The following is a 24501-nucleotide window of genomic DNA, read 5'->3' as shown; positions in this document are numbered from 1 at the left end:
CTACCCAAATCTTCGGTCCCAAGAGGGAAAGGACTTGTTTGGTCACAAAGTAAATTAGACTGGGTAGACCTTGTATTTTTTTTCCCATTTTAGTCTACCTGCTTGTGGGGATGATAGGGCAGATAGCTTTAATTTGTGAGACACATCTGGGTAACACTTGGGACTTGAGACCTGCCTTAACATTTGAGCTTTAGCTCTGTGTCTCTTACACCTCAGAGGAAAGTCTTCCTGTAACAGCTGACCTCAGCTCTTCAGCGCTACAGGCTGGCTGTGACTGGAAACTGCTGCTGGTCCCCACCACTGGATGGATCCTGTACAGTGTGACTTGGTTTGCTCTGAGTGCAGGGGTAATTGCGATATATTGAGGTTTGGTATTGTAATAAAAATAGGGGCCATTACAGCTACCATTTATGTCATTAGTATTTAGTGGCGGTGTGCTGTAGCTTTTTTACTGCTCATAAAACTGTCGCTGCTTGCAGATATGTCAGGGTGCTGATATAAATTTAAAGGGTTGGAAATCCATAAGTCATAAAAACTAGATAGTAAATAGCAACAGAACAGGATGGACAAGAACTGTTGCATTAGGCATGCAAATGCTTATGGATTTGCATGTCTAGTGCTCTATTCGCATAATGAGAAGCACATTTACATTACAGATCAACTTGATTAACTACGTCCTTGTAAATAAAGTCCACTCAGCCTAAATAGGGGATGTGTGGGTCTCTGAGAAGGGATTGTTACAATACCCAAAGGGCAAGCAGAGTAATTTTTCGTTTTTCTCCCCTCTGAAGGGTGTTGATTTAGTAGAGAAATCTCCAGAATCACAGACAATGTCCAGATGGGAATGGATTTGGATGGGAATAGATTTAATCTAACAGTAATGGCTACCACGAACCAAGCACTCCATATAAACATTTAAACGTATTAGCTCCCAGACTCCTTGCATAGCTTTGCTATTCTTCTCCAGATGGGAAGCTAAGATATGGAGACAACAAAGAAACTTACCAAAGTCCAACCATTAAAAGTGGGAGGGTCTGGGTGAGACCAAGTGATCTGGTTCCAAATCCCAAACTGTTTCCATGACTGGATGCCTGTCAACACTTGGGACATGTGTGTGGAACCAATTCTTCTTAAGCATCTCCTTACATGCCAGGCTAAGGATATAAGAAAAGATAAGCAAATTCTCTCTCTTTTTAAAAGCTAGCATCTAGAAGGGAAATTAAGAAGAGGGCAAACATTCCTACATTGTACTGAGAAAGGCAACCCCTAGGAAAGATGAGTAAAAAAAGGCCACTTGGAGGAGGGGTCCTTAAACTGAGATTCATAGGGTATGTGAGACTACTTGTTTAGGGAACAGTGGGCACAAAGCCATGGCACTGGGGTATTCCCAAGAGATGTTGTCTTTCCACACAGGAGGATGGGGTACACAGGAATCTGAGACAGAGGGTAGGGGACTGTTCCTGAGGATCTTAGCACATGGGAAGCCTGGAAAGGCCAAATTATCATCTGGTCCTTCACCCCTCTCCAAACAGACAAGGCAATAGGGTTAGCATCTCATATATCAGCTCCCTGTTACACATGCCCCTTTCCGATGCCCTGTGCTTCTTCAGCTGCTTCATAGATTTTTTTTTTTGAATTTCCAAGGCCACTGAGACTGGCCCTTTAATAGTGCAGAAGTTTTGCCACACCAGCACTCACTTGCTGGGTTTCTTGCTTCCACCCCAGGGCAAAAGGAGAGTATAAACATTCTCTAGTGGTGCCCAGCTGAATAAGAAGTCCACAGAAAACCAAGGGTTCCAGAGTGCATACGTCAATGTGGATCTGTTTCATGGATTCTTCTTTTGGTAATAGCACCTATTAACAAACATACTACTCACCCTGGTGTGTTTGTGTGTGTGTGTGTGTGTGTGTGTATACATGGGCATGTGTGCATGCACATGCCCATGCACATATGGGTATATGTATGTGGTATCTTCCTCCGTTGCTCTTCAGTTTAGTTTTGTAGACACCGTCTTTCATTGAACCTGGATTTCATTGATTTGCTACACTGGCTTGCCAATGGGCTCCAGAGACCTCACCTGTCTCTACCTGCCCCTAGTGCTGGTGTTAGAGAAGTGCATCATTGATCCTAACTTTATACACGGGTGTTGGGGTTTCAAACACAGGTCCTCATGCTTGTACAACAGTTAACCTACTGAACCATATCCCCATCCCTCGGGGCACACGTGAATGTAAGCCTCTTGTATGTGTTTTGTATGGTGGTAGACAAAATGTGGGAGATGCTAGGGGATTCTTGATTGCTGTTATCCTCGGCACCACTCCAGGGAGCATAGGTCTGCTCCTTTCTTAATAGTGGCTCTTGGGACTTCACTGAGCTTCTAGCAGTTGTCATGTCGTCAACATCAGGTGCTACATGAGGATGCTCCTGAGGCCTTACGTGAGAGGTGACATGAAGGAACATAGAAATGAGAAGCAATGGTTGTCTCGAAGTCAGCAGATAGTCACAGAAATATGGTGGCAATTTCACAGGCAGGGCTTTGTTGCACATAAGGCAGAAGGCCCGCCCCTTGTTCCTGGAGAACTCTGGCCGCTGTCCATCTGAGGTCTCTCTGGTACCACTGTCAGTGCAGTTGGGATCAACTTTGCCATACTCTTGGCCAGCCTTGCTTCGTAGAGAGAATCTCTTATGCACTGTGTGGAAGCATTACCTGTCAATAAAAAGCTGTTGACCTATTAGCTTAGGCAGCAAATAGGAGGTGGGAGTTCCAGTAGAGAGAGAGGATTCTGGGATAGTCAGGCAGGGGAGAAAAATCACCCAAACTCTGAAGAGGCAGACAAATGAACCCGAGAAGAGGTAACCAGCCAGGTGGCCCTCATAGAGTAGAATAAATGGGTTAATTAAGGTATGAGCTAGTGGGAGAACAAGTTTAAGCTTATGGATTGGGCATTTATTCATAAATAATTTAGTCTCAGAGTCATTTTTTTCAGGAACTCGGGCATAAATGGAAAAGTCCACTTACATTGGTCAGCCAAGAATTCCTTGAAAATTCCTTTCTACAAAGGTAGGAAAGCTGGGTTTGGGGCCAGGAGCTCTAAGAATTGGAGAGAACTGCCCACCATCTGAGGACAGCAGAGCCCCCGCTGCCAGATTGCTTCCATGTGGTCTCCGACAGGTGGACTTTCTTCCCTGTGACAGGACACTGTCTCTGTGTTACCTTCCCTCTTCTCCATGCTGGCCATTGACAGTGCTTCTAGAATTGACTTGGAAACTAAATTTGAGTCTGGAGATGTCTTTTCTGCATCCCCCAGTTTTTAAACTCATTGAACATGTGCTCTCGTTCATTGATATATAGTTCATAAGAAGGTGACTGCTTAGTGACTTTTTATTAGGGTACATATATTGTGTCTATTTGCCTCTCTCTTGTTGGGGGTACATCAGTCTTTATGCACACATCTCTATATAAACACAAAGCTGCATGAGTCTAACTGTGTGCAGATTTGTGTGGGTGTGAGTGGGTGCATGCATCTGTGTTCACTAGTCCCACTGCACATGCACAGTCACACATACTTGTGTGTGCAGGTGCATCTGTGCGTGCACACATCTGAAAACACCAGGACTGTTAAGCTGGCGTGTGTTACCACGTAAGAGCTGATGCTATTGTTTCCTTGTTGGACTTTCAGAGCTTCCAAGAAAAAATGTCCCCACAGGAGGTGGCAGCTTGAGTACAGCTGGGCTATAATCCCTTTATGTCACCCCTGGGCATTGTCCCAGGCATTTGCCCTGGCCCGATACATTTGAAAAATGTAAGGATCTTTAGGGAGGCATGGGGATGTTGGGGGCTGCAGCTGGAGGAAGTAGGCTCCACCTTTTTTCTCTCTGTAGTTCCTTCTCTCCACCGACTTTAACCCATAAACTCAGAACGAAGGGGAGATCACTACAAGTCCCCACCAAGCTACGTTTCATGCATGTGAACTCAAGATTCTCTCCATAGCTCCAGGGGGATCATCAGTCCCAATTTCCATCTGAAACCAGGAAGACAGGACTTTTAAGCAGCTCGCCGGCATTGGCTTCAAATGCTAGTCTTCTATACACCAAGTTTTGAGATGAGCCACATAGCCAGGAGACTTCTTGTTCTCAGTGACCAGAGGTGAGTCTTGGCCAGAGGGCTGGTTCAGAGAAGGCTAGCCCAGGGAAGGCTAGCCCAGGAAATGTTTGGGCTCCACCATTCTCCTCTTACATGTTTGTTCTTCTCTTTGCTCCAAAGGGGTCTACAGTTCACCTGTCAGTACTCAGAGCACCCTGACAGGACCACTGCTGTGGTTGGAACTTGCTCACCAGCTCCCAGCCCTCAGTTTAGCTTCAGAATTACACTTGGTGTTGACATGCTCTCTGCTTTCTGTAATGTTTCCGTACTCAGCAGATTAATCAGTGCTGAGTGAGTGTATCTGCTAATGAGCTCGAGCACTGTTTCCCTGGGGCAGAGTACAGGAGCTGAGTGTGTGCTGTAAGTCCATGAAAGCCAACCTCTCTGGAGACACTGAAGGAATGGGCTGTCTCATGTCTACATACATATCTACATATCATACACTACCAAGATGGGGTATTGGCCTTAAACTCAAGTGATGGGCTTCCAAATTAAGTACTCTTCTCATCCTACCAACTTCTGGGCTTACAGTTAAATAACTTACTATTATCATCTTCATCTTCTTCATCATCATCGTCACCACCACCACCACCATCATCATCATTTGGCAGTGCTGGGTATTGAACTCAGGACTTCATACACAGTAGGCAAGTATTTTCCAAGTCCTGGTTTTACAGTTAATTTCAAAGAAATATAAGACTGTAGAGTGGCTCAGGTACTGGGGATGCCAGAGGTGGGGAGGCTTAGCTTTACCTTGCGTCCCTGTGAGCAGAGGCAACTTGCTTGGCATTAGACAAAGAGTCAACCAGAATGGGTTCAACATGACCATTTCCTTTCTCTGTCTTGGAGACTTTCTGGTTTTATATTTTGAATATAACTTTACTGTAATAAACTCATAAATGAAACATTACTCAGCTACACTAAGGCAGCCACTCAGACATTTGCCCTGTCCCAAATTCTGTACATCTCAGTGAACCTCTGTGCAGGTCTGAAGCTGTGGGGCTTCACTTTGGGTTTTATATGTTCATCATCAATTACATTTCTACGCATTCATCTATTATAGACAGGAAATGAATTATGATGAAGTACAGACTAGAGAAAATTTGCTTTCTTCCTCTTTCGTGATACATGAATCATTTTTTGCCTGCATTCCGAATGTCCTTCCTCATAACTTCATGTTATCTTCTCTTAGTCTCCTTTCTAAATGTTATACTTACAGATGTTTACATATAAACATGTATGCATATAGGCTAGAAAACACATATAAGGAAAAATATGTGTTTTTTCTCTCTCTAACCTTACTTAATATTACACATTCTAAGCCCATCCATTTTTTCTAAAAGAGATACCTTCATTTTTTAGGTCCTAATAATATTCCATTTTATATCTGTTCCAGATCCCCATTATCTATTCATCTGTTGATAGATATTTACGTTTGTCTCATTTCCTTGTAATAATAAATGGAGCAACAATAAACGGGTGTGCAAATATCTCTATGGTAAGAAATGGAATTCTTTGGGTATTTAGACAGGAGTAGAATAGCTGGGTTGTGTGGTAGTTCCGTTTTACATTTTTAAAAAAGAGACTTTCTGAGCAAATACAAAACCCACAATATGAAATGTAACCTCTTGCATAAATCCAATAGGACCCAGAGTGTCAGTTACTCAGGAACCAACAAGTTCTTTCAAAGGTAAGATACAGAAAAAGAAGAGAAAAGATAACTTGATTCTAGCATTTGGGCTAAATATTTGGTATCATTCCTTGACTGGGCAACTGTATGTGGAGACAAGTCTGAGATACAGAGAACATGAAATTCAGGTAAGATTTAGCCAGCACCTGTGGCCTCTCAGTACTTCTCACTGCTCACAGAGAGTCCAATAGTGGCAGTCGTCAACAAGTTTTCAACAAACCTGGGTTTGACATTACCTGGTTAGGGGTAGACTGGGTTCATTTTATTGTTGGATTCCCTTAAAATGCATGGCTGAGTTAGCAAGCATCCACAGATCTAATCTCAGGGAGGGGACACTGGAGGGCATCTTGCAAGGCAGCCTTTCCTAATGAGGTCCCTGAATTCCTACCAGGCTTTAAAGGGCTCAAGGACACCAGATGGCTCACTGCACAACCATTCCTAAGGTTTTCCCACCCTCAAGAAACTCATGAGCTGCTTAAAATGAATTTCCAAATGTGTGGTTAGGCTGGATTTACGTCTGGGTTGCTGCATATTAAATGCTGATTATTAAAAGCATTTGCATGGTGCTTTACAGCGATAGATTATGTATCTGTTACCTAAGTCTCAGTGAAGGCTTTATTAATTCATTATTATTTTATCAACATACAATAAACTGTTCTATTAAATCTAAATTAGACAGATATTTGGGGAGGGATCATCTAAAAGGACCTCAGCCGAGACTATCCCCAGGGAAGGACTTAATGAAGTTTCAAACAGATAATAACCCTTAGTTCATAAATAAACCATGGGTATTTAAAGACCCACAAAATACTAAAATAAGACATTGTGGCTCTGTAAGGGAGGTATACAAAAGCTCTCTTGGTCTGCCCCTCTTAGAATTCACTGCATACCCCCCATCTGTAGACAATATTTATGGCCAATCCCAGAATATGTGGTTTTCTCCAGTTGAACTCTGACCTGATTCCAAAATCCCCAAGAAAATGAACAGAGAAGCAGCGTTGAAACAATCTTTTCCTCTTGACAGATAACCCAGTTTTGATTTCTGGGTGTTCTGGTGGAGATGAGCCTGGAAGAGCGAGATTCTACAGAGGTGTGAGAGATCCTGTAGGGCAGTTTTATTTTTGATGGTTAATCCTGTCAGTGTAACTGATTTGACAGACATCTCAAAGATTAGTAGAGCACACCCCTGGATGTGTCTGTGAGGGTGTTTCCATATGGGACAGCGTTTGAGGAGAGGACTTAACCTGTGACTCACCCTAAGTGTGAACAACACTGTCCAGTAGGCTGGGGGCTGAGATAGACTAAAGTGGAGGACAAAGAATAGCATCTTGCTATCCTTTCCAAGCAAGAGCATCAGCTTCTATGGCCTGTGGATATTAGCTTCCACCTCCTACTTGGACTCAGTACCAGTGGCCATCCAGGAAGCTTCTAGGCCTTTAGCTTCAGGACAGGATGCATCATTAGACCCCACTTTTTTCTGAGCTTTCCAGATTCTTGGACTGAGTAGTTACTGGACTCTTTAATATATAGGTGGTCATTACTGGACTGTCTAGACTCCAATTAAAATAGTCCAAAATATAATTATGTATATATGTGTTCACACACACATACACACACACACACACACACACACACACACAGAGAGAGAGAGAGAGAGAGAGAGAGAGAGAGAGAGAGAGAGAGAGAGATCATGTGCAAGGTCCAGTGCCAAATGAAATGCAGAGCCCTTCTAAGTGCAAAGCCCAGTGGGATTACACAGGTGGAGGCTGGAGATAGATAGGCCCCAGGGACTGGGAAAACTAACTATCCACCAGGAGATGGGGTGTGGTATTCTGGAGGGGTATTTCAGGAAGAAGAATAAGGCTTTGAGGATAAGTCCGAAAAGGTCACAGAGCCAGGCTAATGGGACAGGCTGTTCAGGGCAGAGGGCACTGACCTACAGTCTCATGCACATTAGTGGTTAGGCCGAGGGAGGATGGTCTCATTGGATAGGTTTCTGCCCATGTCTGTGATCTGTGCCTCCAAAGTTGTCCAGTTTGGGGTGCCACTGAAAGTCATCACTTGCTTTTCTTCTTTTCTTTTCAGCCTGAGACCCTGGTGAACATGTGTTCGCTGGATGATGACTGACTGCAAGGAAGTTGGACTTTCTTAACTTGACTTCCCATGAAAGAAGAGGCTGAGGCATCAAGTTGAGTGTAAGTGGTTTAATTATGGGTGACCATGTGTGCAGAATGGGAAAGCAGAAAAAAACCGAGAGAAAGAAAAATGTCAGTCAAACAAACAGGAGAGGACCCCAGGGTTCCTCTGAGAAACTTGTAAACCTCATCATAGAGCTGTTGCCTAGAGGCTACAACATATCCCCAGAGGACAAACAGATGACACCCTTGTGAGTATTGTCTGGGTACGCTTTGGCCTGCACCAGCTACTAGGCAAAGAAGAATTTACACTTGATATGACGTTTGCACAGAAGGAGGTGGAGATACACTGAAACACCCATGAAGTTGAGATGCTGGTTGTTGCCAAGGTGCCCCATAGATGCAGTAGAACTGAGTGGACCTATAGCATATGACACTGGACACTAAAATATTTGTAATAGATGAACAGAAAAGCATGTAGAATTTTTCATGGTCTCATCTACACAAGATTTGGTGTGTAGGAACACAAAGATGGTTGGAGATGTTTGGGAGAAGTAGCGGGTTGTTTCCAGTACTGATTGGGTGAGGGGGAAGAATATGTTCTACCTAGATCAGAACAACCTAAAAAGTAAGCAGAACAAAAAGCCACCCTGGAGGGTGCACAGGCTCTTATAACAGCTCTCTCAGTTACATACTTCAGAAGTTACTCTTGCCTTTTTTTGGTGTGGGGATGCCATTTTAATGGTTCCTTCAATGGGAATGTTAGCTTAGGCACATGGATTTCTGGCATCATGGGTGGAGGAAGAGAGGTACACGGCTCTGCCAAAGATCATTCCTGGAGGTCAAATAAGGATCTGTCTTAAATGTGTGAGCTTTGGGGGGACAGTTCTGGCTTTGAGTTCTGGGCTCTGCCACTTGTCAATTATGGGATCTTGGGTAGCTCATGTAGACAAGCAGAGATGAGCTGGGCAGCCACCAAGCATTGTTTCTGTTGTGGACCTGGAATGAGCAGCCGTGAAACCTCCAGGCTACAGAAGGAGACCAATGATGAAGGAAGGGAAACAGAAGAAGGAAATGAGTTTGTGACATGAGAGATAAAGGTGGGTCATGTGAAGAGATCATGAGTGAGACCGGAATAAAACATGAAGTTGGGGTAGCAAGTCTAGGCTTCTGAGGTTGGGGGAAAGAAAAAAAAACTATTGTGTGAAGAGTGGGGTTGAGTCCAGGAGCAGGAGTATCATGGAGCAAGGCCATGGACAATGAAAACTGCCATGGTGAGGGTAGGGAAGAGCTATGAGATGCCAAGCCCACATGAACATGTCCACATGCTGGGCAGCAGGACCCAACAAAAGGAGAGGCCCTGAGCTTACATTAGCGAGAAGAGAAATGGTCAAAGTGTTTTGAAAGTAGACAATGTGACCAGATTTATTGACACTGTAAAGTGATCACCTTGGAAGATTGGGAAGAATAGTCACGGGAGATCGTGGCCCTAAGAGGATTCAGTGGGAGTTGACGGTGTAGTTAGGTGGTGGAGCACCTTGCTACCCTGTTTCAGGTGGCCATGCTAATGGATAGCAGGGTTAGGGAGAGATAGGTGGGCTTAAGGTATATCTGGGAAGTAGAGTAATGTAGTTTGGGCAGTCAGCTGGACATTGAGGTGGAGAGAAAGGGAGAAGGGTAGCATCCCAGAGAGACAGATGCCATTTCCTGAGACAGGTTAAGACTGAGGTAAGAGTGGGAGTAGGGAGAGGTGTGTACCTATGGGAGATGAAACAGGTAGATGTGGGCTTGAGAGACCTACATGGTACACAGCAGGTGATGGTACTTAGTAGCTGGAGTCTATTCTTGGGAGCTGCTGGCATGGAGGTGGTGTTGGAGAGCATGGGAAACAGTGGCCTGCTAGAGAAGACAAGCTCTAGCTGCCTACCCTTCTTGCTCTGTCCCTTCCTCTCCTTTCATCATGGCAATTGGAGAACGATTCCCCTGGAGGTTTGGTTGAAACTCAGTGAGAGGCTGGCCTCACAGGATAGTTTCCACACAGTTTCTGCTCAGCCCCAACACCAGGCTCATCTCTTCCCAAGTCCCCATTTCTAAGAAACATGATGCACTGGGTTATGCCCAAGGACCATCAGAAGCAAGGTTGGAGGGTCCTTTGCCGTTGAGTCATTCTTAAGACAGAGGCCACACTGATTCATCTTCCCTTCAGTGTGTGGAGCTGAGGAGGAGAGGCAGGCCTTGGTGTCAGGAACTGAGAGACTCACACAGAAAACAACTATGAGCCCATTGAATGCTGGGATGACAAAAGGCCTTAGTTGCTAGGAAGGAGGCATTGGGGAGGCCACACATAGGCTGTTTGCCAGGAAGCATTAAATGTATATGAATATGAAATATTCATCACTAAAATATGAATCATTGGAGGCCTTTTAAGGATTGCCACCTGACATATGGAAATCACATTTATCCTCCAGCAGAAAATGGCAGCAGGCATCAATTGTTAAGGGACATGGCATGAATGGCAGGCCTGGTACCAGACTTTGTTCTGTACATTTTTGTTGTACAGTAACAGTTCTGAACAATGTCTACAAATTAAGTGTTCAACACACACACACACACACACACACACACACACACACACACACGCATCCACCAGTTATTTATTTATAGATAGTTTAGAGTTTCCTTTGAGCTTCTGAGAGAGAATTCAGAGCCTCACGCTGCTTTTGCCTAGCGCCCTAGAATGTTTCTCCAACTGAAGACAACATCAGTTTGACTATAGCATTCCCTTAGTCAGGAGCCTTTGCCTTCACCCCAATCCAGGAGTTCAAATTTTAACCCCCCAGGGCAATGCTATCTGGAGAGAAGGACTTGGGTTCCAATGGAGACAACTGTCCTGCTGGTGTGGGGTGTAACCCCTCAAGGTGTAATTAGTGGTCTTTAAAATAAGAGGCAGACATTGACGTTAGTGTACAGAGGAAAGGACACATTGTAGACATGGTAAGGAGTCTTTGTGCTACCAAGACAGCCTGAGTAGACATGGAATTGGCTGACACCTTGACCTGGGACTTCTAGCCTCCCAAATCCTGAAAATAAGTCCCTATAGTTTAAGTCACACAGTCTATAGTATTTTGTTATGGAGCCTAGTAGAGTGTGTAAGTCCCAACTCAATGTTCAGTGCACTTCAGGACCTTGGGGACATAGATGCAACTCTCAGATCAATGCTAGGGATGGGCACAAAGCACCAGGGGGGTAAATGGAATTAAAATATGGCCTGCTCTCTCCTCCTTCTACTCCTTTATTTTACTTCCATGGTGTTAAATATATATAGTTTTCTGACCAAATATCCTGTTGTCTACCTAAGGAAACTTGGGTGTGACCATCTGATTCACTCAATATTTATCCAGTTCACTTGAAAAAAACCGCTTTTAATTTTAGCATGAACTGCATCTAAACACGAATTCTTAGTCATCTTTGAATCACTCAACTGTTGTTGAACACCTACTGGGTGCAGGGTGTCAGAGAACAAAACTACGATCGCTTTCATCACAGTTACAATGGCTTCCAGGTCCTCTGAAGCGTGTTCGTGGCATGGGGTATGCGTTCCCGTGATTGCCCCGGAGTCCAGCCACTGTGTGCACACTGCTCTCTTTCTGGCATCTGATTCCACCTCAGCCACGGGGGCTCCTGTGACCCTCTGTGTTTATTTCTTGTTACACTAATTTAGTAGTCTGAAACAATGGAGATCTATTACCTTCAAAGGCTACCCAAGGATTAGCTTTGGCTTCTCCAGGTTAAAACTAAAGAATTCATCAGAGCAAGCTCTTTTCTGGAGGTTCCAGTGGAAACTGTTTCTGCGCCTTCCTGGTCTTGTATGCCACTTTCTCTCTTTAGCTCACAGACTTAGCATCCTTTATCCCCACAACAATCAGATCACATTCTGATTTTTGTCTATTCACAGCACCCTGGGACAGCCATGGTGGGGGGGTCTCAGCCTCAAAGAATTCATGTTGAGATGGGGTCCATGTGGATAATTTCCTCTTTTCAAAGTACTCAGTGGGAACCGTATCCATATGTTCTCTTTGGTTATGTGAAGAAATGCAGGTGCCAGGGCTGGTATCTGTGCACTTTTTGCTGGGTAGCCCTGCCTGTCACTGTCCCTTGCTGGTCCCTAAGTAGGGCCAGCACCTGATAGATTCAGAGCATCTGTCGCTGGGCTTTGGCATGAGTGCAGACAAACTTTATGTCCTAAGCTAAGAACAGCAATAAACGTGAGCTCGGTTTCAGCGCAATGGACGGGGGCTCTCCAGTCAATCAAATTATAGTTCAATCAGTTCATTTTAATCACTCCTCTGGAGAGGAGTAAAACCCTGTGTTGAGGAATACGCAGCAATTTTATTGATGACAAGTTTAATTGTTTCATTTTTTCCTTGCCGTCTACAACACAGCCGACTTTTAATCAGTGGGAGCCGAAGTTCTAATGAAGTAAAGTCCACTTTTCTGCAGTTCACAACTAGCTGGAAATAATTGGGCTGAGACTCCCATCCAGACTCTGCAGAGCCGCTGGCATCTTCCTGAAAACTGGCCTTAATTGCTTCGCTGATGTTGTTAAGTAGTCCTGAGGGGTTGGAAGTAGTGATGCTGCCCACATATGCTGGGGAAACAATACCCCAAAATGTCTTCAAAGAGTCCTCAAAGTCTGTCCAGTAGTGGGGAAGGCAAAATAAAATGGAACATGTTTTCTGCTGGCAGGGCCTTGGGGGATCATGGGGAGCAGTAACATAAGTGCTGTTGGAGCAGGGCATCACCAACATCAACATCAGCATCAGCATCAACAATGCCTTCCCTTCCTCTGAAAGCTGAGCAAGATCAAGAGCAGATGTCAGCGTGCTGACGCTTGTGTGCCCATGTCTACCTCTGAGGGGAAGTTTTAAGGAGTGTCAAGTCTTTAGGAGCAGGTAGCTGGCTCTCATCTCCAACAGGAAGTCATGACGGTAGACCTGAAAGATTTGGATACCTGTGGATCAGCCCTGAGAGGATGCTGAGACTGGCTGGCTAGTTTGGAAGAGTCTAGAAGGCTTAGAAGGAACACAGACTTCATCTTCATTTTCTCCTATACCCACGCAGTGTTTGCATCATGTCTTGGGGATAAGGCTAACACTAGCCCTCAGTGGCAGTCTGGAGTGACCAGTTGTGGCTCGTTCGTTTATTGTACAGATACTTGGACTAAGTACTTTAAGAGTGTTCTGTTATTCCTCATAAAACCCAATAAATTAGGTGCTATTATTATTCCTCATTACACGTAAAGAGAACAATAAGCAGGAGACTTCTTGCTTGTGATAAGTGCTGCCAAGACAATCTAGCATCGGGCATGCTGGAGGTGTAGGTGGTCAGGCAAGCCTCTGAGAGAAGGGATAAGGCCTGAATCACTTTCAGGAGCCCGGTCAGGCAGATGTCTTAGGGGGAAAGGTAGCAAATGATACTAAGATATTAAGGCAGGAGCCAGCTCAGCTTGAGCAGAAGCCAGGCCGGTGAGGCTGCACATGATAAATTAAAGGAGCCATGCAGGGCTCATGACTGCATGTGTCCCCCACCCTGATACTTAGGTTGAAATTTAAGCTTCAATGTGGTGTGATGCTTTTAGTAGGTGGGGTCTTTAGAAGGTGATAAGGCCTTGTAAAGGAGACCCAAGGAGTCCTGTTTCCCCTTCTAACAGGAGAGGTTGTCTACAATGACCATTTATAAGGAACAAGCCCCACTGTACACTAACCCTAGACTCCATAGCCCCTAGAACTAATTGTAAGACATAAATTTATATGGTAGCTGCCTGGTCTATGGCATCATGTTACAACAGCAGAAGCAGACCAAGGAAAGACTTAAGGAGGGGGGGAGGGAAAGGTTTTCCTGTAGGACAGGAAGGAGGAGGCTGGGGAGCTGGGACGGCCCTCTTATGGTGACAGGATTTACCCCTGGCCTCTAAATGATGACCTCGGATTTACTTTCTTAATGACTTTTGGGGAGGGATGAGTTAAGGAGAAAATTCAGAAACTGGAAGCTAGACTAGGAGGTTCTCACTGTAGACATTCTGGGGTCTCAGTAAGCAATGGATAACTGTAGTGATGATCACCATTCAGAAAGGAGTTAGTACCTGTGGAGAGACACAGCTAAATTTGTAAGTAGTAAGAAATGTCTTGACCAGTCATGTGAGAAGTACAGTGGGAATTTTCCTGGATTGCCATGCTCTTTAGTGTGGAAAAGAGGACAGGCAGCCTGTGAGACAGGGATAGTGAGCTGGCTGACACGGGAACGGCAGCAGGCTGGTGGGGGTCACAGCCAAGAGGGACCTTGAATGAACGAACCTGGAAACCAGCACATCCTCAGAGCCTCATCCCTGGATTTGCCCAAGCAGCTTCTTAACCTGTGTAGACATACGACTCAGACTGCACTGCTGGTCTCTCTGAGTGAGAAAGAAGAGAGAGATAACTGTATGAAGGTCATGTGAGGCAGGAGTGGTTTTTTTTTTTTTTTATATATGTTTGTGGTATGAGGGCACATGCTCTTGTACATGCATGTTTATCAAAGGATCAGACAGAGAAAATTCTCTCACCTCATCCCAAGCCACAGAAATAGCTTTGGAAACACTTCTGCTCGTTGTGTATTAAAAGGGAAATTAAAATACAATAAAAACATCGTAGGTGGAAAAAAAGAGTCACGGAAAGAATGGCAATTGCCTGGCATTGGTTTCAAGGCTGCAAAACAGTAAAGAATGGCGGCGTTGAGCGATTCTTCTCGTAAAACTGGGTGTCAGAAAGTGCGCTTCATTTAAACAAATCAATACCTTTAATTTTGGCCTGTAGCTCTGGATTTAGAGCTGGATTTCCAGGGAAACGGAGAAAGAGTCAAGCCTCATAACTTTGCACAGTGTCCATGAAAAGGAAGCAAAAAAAAAAAAAAAAAAAAAGAGCAGAGAGGACAAAACGGTCCTTTTAGAGACAATTTGACATTCTTTTACTTCTTGACAGAGACCATTGTGTCTGGGAAAAAAAATAAAAGAGGATTTTTAAGGGTGATTATAACCACTGTAAGTGGCAACATCTGAGTAAGGACATGAGGAAGAAGAGGCAGGGAACAGGGAGATGTGGATGCTTGTGTGCATGTAAGGGTGGGTAGGTGGATGCCAGGCAGGAGGCACAGAGCAGGCAAAGGCTCCCATCCCAGACTCTCCCAGGCTTGATGTGTTGGGAGAAAAGTTGAGTGTGACTGATGTGGTGGGATAGAGGGTAGGGTGAGGTCAGAGGTGAGAGCATCTACTCTCACAGGGCTTTGTGGGTCATTTCAAGGACGTTTGTTTCCATTCTGAGAGAGATAGGAAGCTCTCAGGAGATTCTGAGCCCACTCTATACATGAGCCCCTCTCTGATCTGTGGTGAGAGAACCTGAAGGAAGCAAGGCAAGAAGAATTAGAGGAGTCATTACAATTCCTGACAGAGGTTCTGAGGACTGGAGGAACCTCAAAAGAATTAGAAACCCAATAGGTTGGATGTAGACCCCAAGAGAAATAATAGAATTATTGGTGATTCCAAATTTAAAGTTGTCAAAAGAATAGGGTAGCCACTACTGATAATGCAAGAGAATGAGGTATGGGTAGCAGAGGGCAGAGGTCCAGAATGCAGTAAACGTGAGCTGTCTTATACGTTCAGAAGATGCTGCAAAGGCAGTTAGATGTGCCAAGCTCAGCATAGATGCCCAGGGGGAAATCCACACCTTGGAGACATCAACATTAGGATAATGCACAGCATGGGATCAGATGAGCTCGGTGAAGGCACAAGGGCACACATTAAAGAGGCTGGCTTGAAAGCTGGGCGTACAACCCCCCAGCTTTGGAGCTTTGTGGCAGTGATCATGGTAAGCTAAGCAGTGGAAGATGAGTGAACAATCTATGGGAAGAAACTGTTATTCAGAGATTTCTTATTGCATTTTACATTTCTGTGGGCACCTCATATGTTTTTCAGGGCACTAAAACTAGGGATCTATCTATCTATCTATCTATCTATCTATCTATCTATCTATCTATCTATCTATCATATATCTATCTATCTCTGTCTCCCATCCATCCATCCATCCATCCATCCATCCATCCATCCATCCGTCCACCCACCATGCCTCTCTTGCATGGCATGAAAGAAGGCTTAGCATCCTACCAAAAAGAATCATAAATGTACTTTAAGTTAATCCAGTACACATCTGACTTTCTTAGCCTCTGTTTCCCTATTAGTCGAAGGGATGAACCTACGAGATAAAGAGGATACCTCTCCTATAATATTTGGTGATCTCCAAGGATCCTGAAACAAACTTGGGGTTCTTCATGTAACTCATCTGATACGAAGGCTTGATCTCTGCTTCCGGCAGCCTTGTGCACACAGGGAGGAACACTCACAAACCCTTGTCTTTGGGTCTCAGACTCATCTTCCTTCAATTCTTTGAGCTTCCATTTGCTCAGAGGATGACTTTGCCTCTCTGAGGTACTGACATTCAGATGTTGGAAGGATGCTGAGCAGGCAGTTTGGGGATCAGAGTGTCACGTTGTCCGGGGGTGGGGGTGGGGGTGGGGGTTGGAGCATGAGTAGTTCTCACTGGGACCACTTGCGGGTGGATGCCTGCCAGTTGGCTCATCTCTTCTTGTGATATTATTTTAGGGACAAGAAAAAGCCAGCAGGTTTAAAAAAAAATGTGAATCTCAGAAGTCTTCTTTGTCATCAGTCAAGTTACGACAGCTCTTATCCATATGCATGATGTGACATCAAGTTGCTTTTTACTTTGACCTCCTAAGTGTCTCCTTAAAAAAAATCTGGATCGTTCACAAATAAAGATCAAAGACCCTCTTTGCCTTCTCTGTCTCAAATATTGGACTGGGCTTTGAGGTTTAGACCTTGGAATTAGGGGTCATTCTTGGGATCCCTATCTTTCCAACTTCACTCCATCGAGAGCACTTCACATTTATATATTATCTGTTCTCTGTCCCTCAAGTCATGTACTCATTGTTAGGAGGAAAAAAAACCCTTAAACTAAATGATCACACCCAGGAGCTGGGTAGCTAAATCTTAGCCCTGGGTCACCTTGGGGGCTCTAGATGCTGGTAATGGTTTGGGATTTGGTATGGGCCAGGAAAGGCATGCCTCAGTGTTGGCTGTTGGCTCCCAGGCAGAACCTGGGCCTCTGGCCATGAGGATCTTTATTTATGATCTTCCTTTCAACCTCCCTCAGGCAAGGCAGTTGTCATAATAGAGTAGGTACAATTTATTTTGGTCTTGGCAAAGGAATGTCCCCCTCTCCCAAGCTTTCGTCTTTTTTCTCTCTCTTCCTCTGACATTATTTGTCAAATGATCTGAAGGTAATTTTTAATACCTTTACATTACACTGAAGCAAAGTTGTGCTGGGTTATAAATGATTAAATATCTTCTAGTCATCCACCTGCACAGTCTGTAACAAATTATCCCAAAAGGAGATTAATTCCTTTATGATTTTGAATACGAAGCTGACAAGAGCATGCCCTGGAGCCTCCAGAACTTCAGGGTTGCACTACAATCCTCTCAGAGATCTGCAAAATGTTGGTTTTTATGGAAAGGGTTTGACTCTCTCCTTCAAAGATCATTTAGCAGGGATTTAACGAGGGTCCTCCTGGGATGCTAGCCCTGTGTGTGGCACTATGAGACTGGGTGCTCAGAAAGAAGCTCATGAGAAGCCTGAGAGAAATGCAGGTTGTCAGGTCCTCTCAGACCTACTGAGTCACGGTGTCTGTGAGTGGAGCCTAATATCAAGCATTTATTTTTACTTAAATTTTAAAGATATTTTAATTAGCATACATATATATTAATCGCACAAAACAACGTGTCTGAAAGTGAGATTTTCATGGGTTTATAATGCACTTTGCTCATCTCCACATTCTTATCACCTGTCCTGTTTTCACTGCCTCTAGGTCTGATCCTTTCTTCTTTCTCTTCTACTTTCACATCTTCAGAAATGAAATCTGGATTCCACTGTAAGACAGCATGCAGTTTTTATCTTTCAGAGTCTGGCTTATTCTGGTTATCCCTAGCTCCATCAGCTTCCTGCAAATGGCACATTTTTGTTCTATATGACTGAGTGAAAGTACACATTGTCTTTATTCAAAGAATAGCCATTGTGAAAGAACTCTCCAGGCAGTTCTGATACCACCAACCCAGAGGACAATTCTAGAATCTGTGCTGTGGACAATGTAGGAGAGGTTGGAACTTGGCTCAAAGGCCAAACAGTCCCAACAGTCCTAGGACATACCGGGACGCTTCATCTCAGATTGACACCTATTAGATCAAGTCATGCTTAACCCCTGAAGAAAAAAAGCAAGTCCAGTCTTTCCCTCTTCAGAGCTGCAAGCAAAATATTTGGTTCTACCCAGTGCCAGGTTCCTTGGCATATAGTCTGTGCCAGGCCCCTGGATTGGAAAACCAAAAGAAGTCAGAAAGTCCCTTTGGTTCAGAGGATTTTTCTGTAGGCCCTCTTTCTCCTACTGACCCTTCATCAGGCTGATCATGGTGGAAATCTCTTACTGTAATTTTTTTTTAGATACATCACCTCCTTCAGTTTTTGAAGGCAAGCCACCCCTCCCCCATTAAAGTCCTCACCAAATTGTCTCTGACATTATGCTCTGTCCCACCTGATTGCTCTTCCACTTTTAAGACCCAACCAGAGACCTCTCTGCTCTGTGGTCAAGAGGCCCCATCTCTTAATAAAACTTATTCTGAAGGGTGATCAGTCTCAGCTTCCTTCTCACAAGCCAGCCTGCCATGCTGACTGGCATATAATTTATAACAATATCCATATCTGTTTTGGGGAAATAATGTGCTTATTTTTACTGAGTTATAAAACTGTATTTTGAAAGCACAGCACTATAAACAGGCCTCCAACAGCTTAGGAATAAGATCAACAAATAGGACCTCATGAAATGAAAAGGCTTCAGCTCAGCAAAGGATTCTGTCGACAGAAGAGGCAGCCCATAGAACGGGGAAAGTGTTTGCTGGCTTTGCAACTGACAGAGGATTAATATCTAGAATATACAAGGGACTGAATACAGTAAACAACACAAAAACAGCCCAATTAAAAATGGTCTTTGGGGCTGACAAGCTTGCTCAGTATGTGGAGGTGTTTGCAAAACCAATCCAGATGATCTGAGTTCTAGCCCTGCAACCCGCATAGGAGGAGGAAAGAACTGACTTCTGCAAGTTGTCCTCTAATTTTCATATGCGTGCCAAGACATGCATGGGTCCATACGCAGACACGCATAATAAATAAATTGAAAATACTAAAAATGGTCTATGGGACAGTACCAGTTTGTCTTAGTCGGGGTTTGTATTCCTGCACAAAACATCATGACCAAAAAGCAAGTTGGAGAGAAAAGGGTTTATTCAGCTTATACTTCCACATTGCAGTTCATCACCAAAGGAAGTCAGGCAGGACAGGAACTCACACAGGGCAGGAACTTGGAAGCAGGAGCTGATGCAGAGGCAATGTAGGGATGCTGCTTACTGAATTGCTTCCCCTGGCTTGCTCAGCTTGTTTTCTTATAGAACCCAGAACTACCAGCCCAGGGATGGCACTGCCCACAACGAGCTGGGCTCTCCCCCTCTTGATCACTAATTGAGAAAATGCCTTACAGCTGGCTCTCATGGAGGCATTTCTTCAAGGGAGGCTCCTTTCTCTGTGGTAACTCCAGCTTGTGTCAAGTTGATACACAAGACCAGCCAGTACATGGCCTAAGCAAAGAGTTCTCAAAAGAAAAAATGCAATGTCTAATAAGTATTTTAGAAGCTATTCCACATCGTTAACCACCAGGGAAATATAAATTAAAGCTACTCTGGGATTCCATCTTACCCAAGTCTAAATGGCTAGTATCAAGGAAACAAAAGATAACACATTGGTGACCAAGGAGATAGGGATTCAGCAGTGTAAACTAAAGCAATGTAAATGTAAACAATGCAAATCAGAGTGTGGAGTTCTCAAAAGGTAGAAAGAGAACCACTGTACGACTCATCCAGTCCTGGGCACTTGCCCTAAAGATTCTACCTATTCACCACGTTCACTGCAGCTCTAGTCATAATAGCTAGAAAATGGAGTCAGTCTAGATGTCCATCAGCTGGTGAATAGATAGTAAAAATGTGGCACACAATAAGATTCTATTTATCATTAGAGAAGAATAAAATTATGGGGCTGGATAGGTGCCTGAGCAGCTAAGAGCGCATATCATCTTCATACAAGGCCTGGGTTTAGTTCCCAGCACCCATATTAGATGGCTTACAACTACCTGTAACTACAGGCCCAGGGGACCCAGTGCTCTCTGCCCTCTGGCCTCTGTGGACACCTCCACTCACATGTGCACACATAGAGATGCACACATACACATAATTAAAAATAAAAATGTGGATCTAAAAAATTTGCACTAAAATGGATGGAACTGGAAAATTGTATGCTTCAGTAATCTAGACCCACAAAGAGAAACACAGAATGTTCTTTCTTATGTGTGGGTCCTAGCCTTGAACTCCTTAGATGTCTGTGTTTGAATTGAGTGCTTATAGAGGCCAGTGAGTAAGGATAAGTCTATGAAATATGATGGAGTGGGGGCAGGAGAAGGTCCTTGGTGAAAAGAGAACATGACACATATGCTAAGAGACTAGTGGGGGAGAATGGTTTAAGATGGGGTAGGGATAGATTGGGTGACCTTCTGAGGACACTGATGAAGAAGCAATGTGTCATTTGAGTAGAACCAGGGAATTAAGCACAGGCACACCTTGTCACCCTGACTGGTGGGGTGCAGTCTGGTCTAATGCCCTCAGTCTGTTCCATTGTGCTTCTCCAGCACTGGATTCCATGGCTTCACTGTCCACGGCCAGTGATCTTTCCAGCATACATCATGTGATAATTGGTTAGGCAGTGTGTGCTGAGACCCACCTCACTTTGCTAGCTGTTTGGCTTTGACTGAGTCTTCCTCTCTAGGTCTCGGTTTTTCCATCAGCAGAGGGTGGGGGTGGGGGTGGGGGTGGGGAGGAGCCTGGATGACCTCTAAAACCTCTTCTGAATCCAACTCTCTAGGAAAACAGGAGCCCACTTTCCTGTCTTTGCAAGGGCAGGTTAATGACTTCAGTGGACCAGGAGACCTTCAGTCCTCATTCTGAAGATACATTTCTGTTTCTTGAGGACTGGGGGAGGATATTGCAAGTGCTTTGGCTGAAGAGACGGAATGCCAGCTCTGTGCTGTTTGTTAGATCGTCTACGTCCTAATCAAAAGTGGGTGTAAGGAGCAAAAATCTTGGGTGACATTGCATCTACTCATGACTACCCGCAGTAACAGAGGGAAAACATGGTTGTAATGTATCTATTCACGACTATCCACGCTAATGGAGAAAGTGGGATTGTTTACAGGCAAGATTTTGCTGAGTGCCTGTTATTTAGCAAGCTCCATGCTAACTCAATTAACTTATAACCCCCCAAATTGGAATGCTCTGGCAATTTTGTGCATTACACTCCTGCTTTCCTCGTTAAGTCAAATAGATAAGTGGTAGGAACTAGCAAGCATTCCTTGAGCTACCCAGGCTGATGAGAAAGGGTAGTTGGTAATAGGAAGATTAAAGATGGACTGCCAGTCATATTTTTTTTCAGGGCTTTCTCTATGAACCATGCCCAGCATTCAGTTAATGTCGCTGGTCCACAACATTACAGTAGGAGAAATCAGAGCTCAACTACTCCTTGTCTTAAGCCTATACTCTTCACACTTGTGACTCATCTCACAGACTGTAGTGTTCGCCTAGTATCTGACCCAGCTGTGCTACCTGCTAGTCACTAAATGCTCATGGATGCTGTGTACTAAGCTGGCCTCTTTCTGACATTGTCATGGTGTCGATGACAGCACCAGAGTTTTAGCCACATCTTTCAGAATGGAAGTTTGGAAATACTGGTCCATATGTCCAAGACCCCAGAACAATTAGGAGGTAAGAAGATGATGGAAACGAGCCTCTCCTGATATTGGCCTCTCTTCTGCTGCTACCCCTTAGTTGAGCTTGTGAACATGTGATCTCTCAAGTATATATTAAGCCTGACTGAACAGAACCAGTTTGACACAGGTGGAGCAGGATTCATGTTTATCTGTCCTACAATCCTGTCCATGTTCACCATCAACCATCCTGTCCCCAGCACAGTAAATATTTGAGGAGCTGGGTGGCATCCAACTGGGAGCCTGGCTGTGAAGGCCAGAAGGATACCAGAACTCCATGGTGAGGTATGTACCTCCAATCTCCCACCAGCATCTCCTTTGAGTTATCTATAGGCATTCATTGAAAAGAAGCCATAAAAACTGCAGCACTGACTTCCGAAACCAGAGAGACAATAGCTGCTCCATATGTAGGAATCAATTGATTGTGGTGTGTGTTCAGTAAGGGGTGTGGGTGGCAGAAGAGTGACCACTTCTTTGAGTAAGAAATAAAATAATAAAACTTACATGGAAATTATCATTTTCTTATAGGATTAGTCTAATCATAAAAAGAAAATTCTACTTACTAGGGACCAGTTGTTCTAAGGAGTTAGTAATGTCACTCTCTGTTTCCCATGTGTAAGAAAGAGCACCATATTATGGATGAGAAACCAGCTGCAGATCCTGGAAGGCAGGGAGTTGTTCCTGGTCTTTGCTTTCCAGCAGGTCTCTCTGATATAAACCTAAACAAATTTGAACACTTTGAGCAGGCTGCTCTGAAGATTACAGATATCCCAGTGACTACCAGATAAATGAACAATGCTTTAGATATTATGTACTTAATGGGAAGTTATTGGTAATCTTTTTTGGAAGTCAGCCTCCAGAGATTATATGAAATAGTAAAAGGACATAGGGGCGCTCTTTCCAGAACATTTCTATATAAACTTAAGGATTCCAAGCAAAAGCAAATTAGAAACTACCTCCTTAGGGTTATCTGGTTATATCCACAGGGACAAAAACACCTCAAATCTGTGAGGTTTTGCTTGCTCTGCGTTTGCCACCTAAATGAATATTAGACCAACTGCACCCCAGCAGCTTGAAAAATGTACTGGGCTTGATTTTGCATTCAAGACAAACAGTGTCTCCTTTGTTTTGCATTTAAAATAGGAACAGTCTATCAATAACCCCAGTCTAACCTCACTCAGCATCTGCAGAGGGACCAGAGAGGGGAGGCAGGCATAATTGAGTATGTGACATCAGCTCCCAATAAAGGACAAGGGTAAAACATGGCTTCACCCTTGTGAGGAGTTTGTAGGAGAATGCGTTGTGAAGGAGGATGTGGGGCTTGGTTGAATGCTGTAACTTCATGATGCAAACCAACAACATAAAGGATAGACTTGAAGCCATGGTAACAGCAGAGGGGCTGAGGTGTGTCACCTGTGTGGCTCTGGCTATAGCGTCTCTATGCCCTTGTAACAGCACTGTTGGGAAGAAGGGGAGACTGAGGTTCCTTCCCAGCTTGTGGAAGTGGGTCCAGAGATGGAAAAGGACCTGCTCACAGTCACCCAGCCTGCTGAGGGGCAGGGGGTGGTTCAGTATCGGACTCTGAATCAGAGCTGAAATGCCTGGAACTGGCTGTCTTGCATAGGCTCTGATTTACATTCTTTTCCTACCAATGCTCAATCCCCCCAATTTCCAACTTTCTTGATAAAACTTGATTAAGTAGAATGGGTCCTTGAATGTCTTAGGCTGAGTGTACTGGTTCACACTTGCGATCTTAGTCCTTGGGAGGCCAAGACAGGAGGATCTTAGTCCAAAACCAGTCTGGGTTACATAAGGAGATCCTGTCAAAACAAACAAGCATGCATGCATGCATACATACATGCATGCATACATACATTTATACACGCATGCATACATGCATACATGCATACATACATTTATATATGCATGCATACATACATTTATATATGCATGCATACATACATACATTTATATATGCATGCATACATGCATGCATGCATTTAGAGGCTTAGACTGTGGCCTTAGGGTTGGACAGAACTAGGTTTGTCCCCCATGTAAGCTCAGGAAGGACTTAACTTCTCTGACTTCAGCAACTTTACCACTGAAAGAGAAATGGTAGCATGAGCCTGGGTGTTACCTGTACAGTAGGTGCCCACTCTGAGCCCCAGCACCATATTGTAATAATTGTTTTGGATGACCTCATCCAAAGGGATTGAACCAAAGATGAGATTGTAATCGAAGTGAAGGTAATTTGGGGTCTGAATGCTAGTGGAATGCTAAGTTGAATCTTACAGACAGCTCCTTCTTGCCACCCCAATTGAGAATGGTATAGTAGAAAAGATTGGTGTGGCCCCCACTGCATTTTTTTGAGACCCAAAGATAGAAATGGGAGTCTGATATGGTTTGAATATGTCCTAAAGGAGCTCTTTGTTGGAGGGCTGATTCTTAGTATGGCAGTGTTGAAAGTTTGTGTGGAACCATTAGGGAATGGGGTCTAGTAAGCAGGACTATGGGTCAT

General features: G+C 44.2%; 1 long non-coding RNA gene across 1 annotated transcript; it reads left to right on the top strand.

Moving 5' to 3' along the window:
• The first annotated feature begins 1635 nt into the window (after nt 1-1635).
• LOC143435044 (uncharacterized) lies at nt 1636-13233 on the top strand. The gene is made up of 4 exons (XR_013105014.1): nt 1636-4148; nt 5542-5643; nt 7921-8030; nt 12413-13233. It is a non-coding gene; the product is annotated as an uncharacterized LOC143435044 (long non-coding RNA).
• The last annotated feature ends 11268 nt before the right edge of the window (nt 13234-24501 follow it).

Source organism: Arvicanthis niloticus, chromosome 18 (assembly GCF_011762505.2).
Source record: "Arvicanthis niloticus isolate mArvNil1 chromosome 18, mArvNil1.pat.X, whole genome shotgun sequence".
Lineage (NCBI taxonomy): Eukaryota > Metazoa > Chordata > Mammalia > Rodentia > Muridae > Arvicanthis > Arvicanthis niloticus.
Note: the sequence above shows the minus strand (reverse complement) of the source record. Positions and strands in the feature narration are given on the sequence as shown.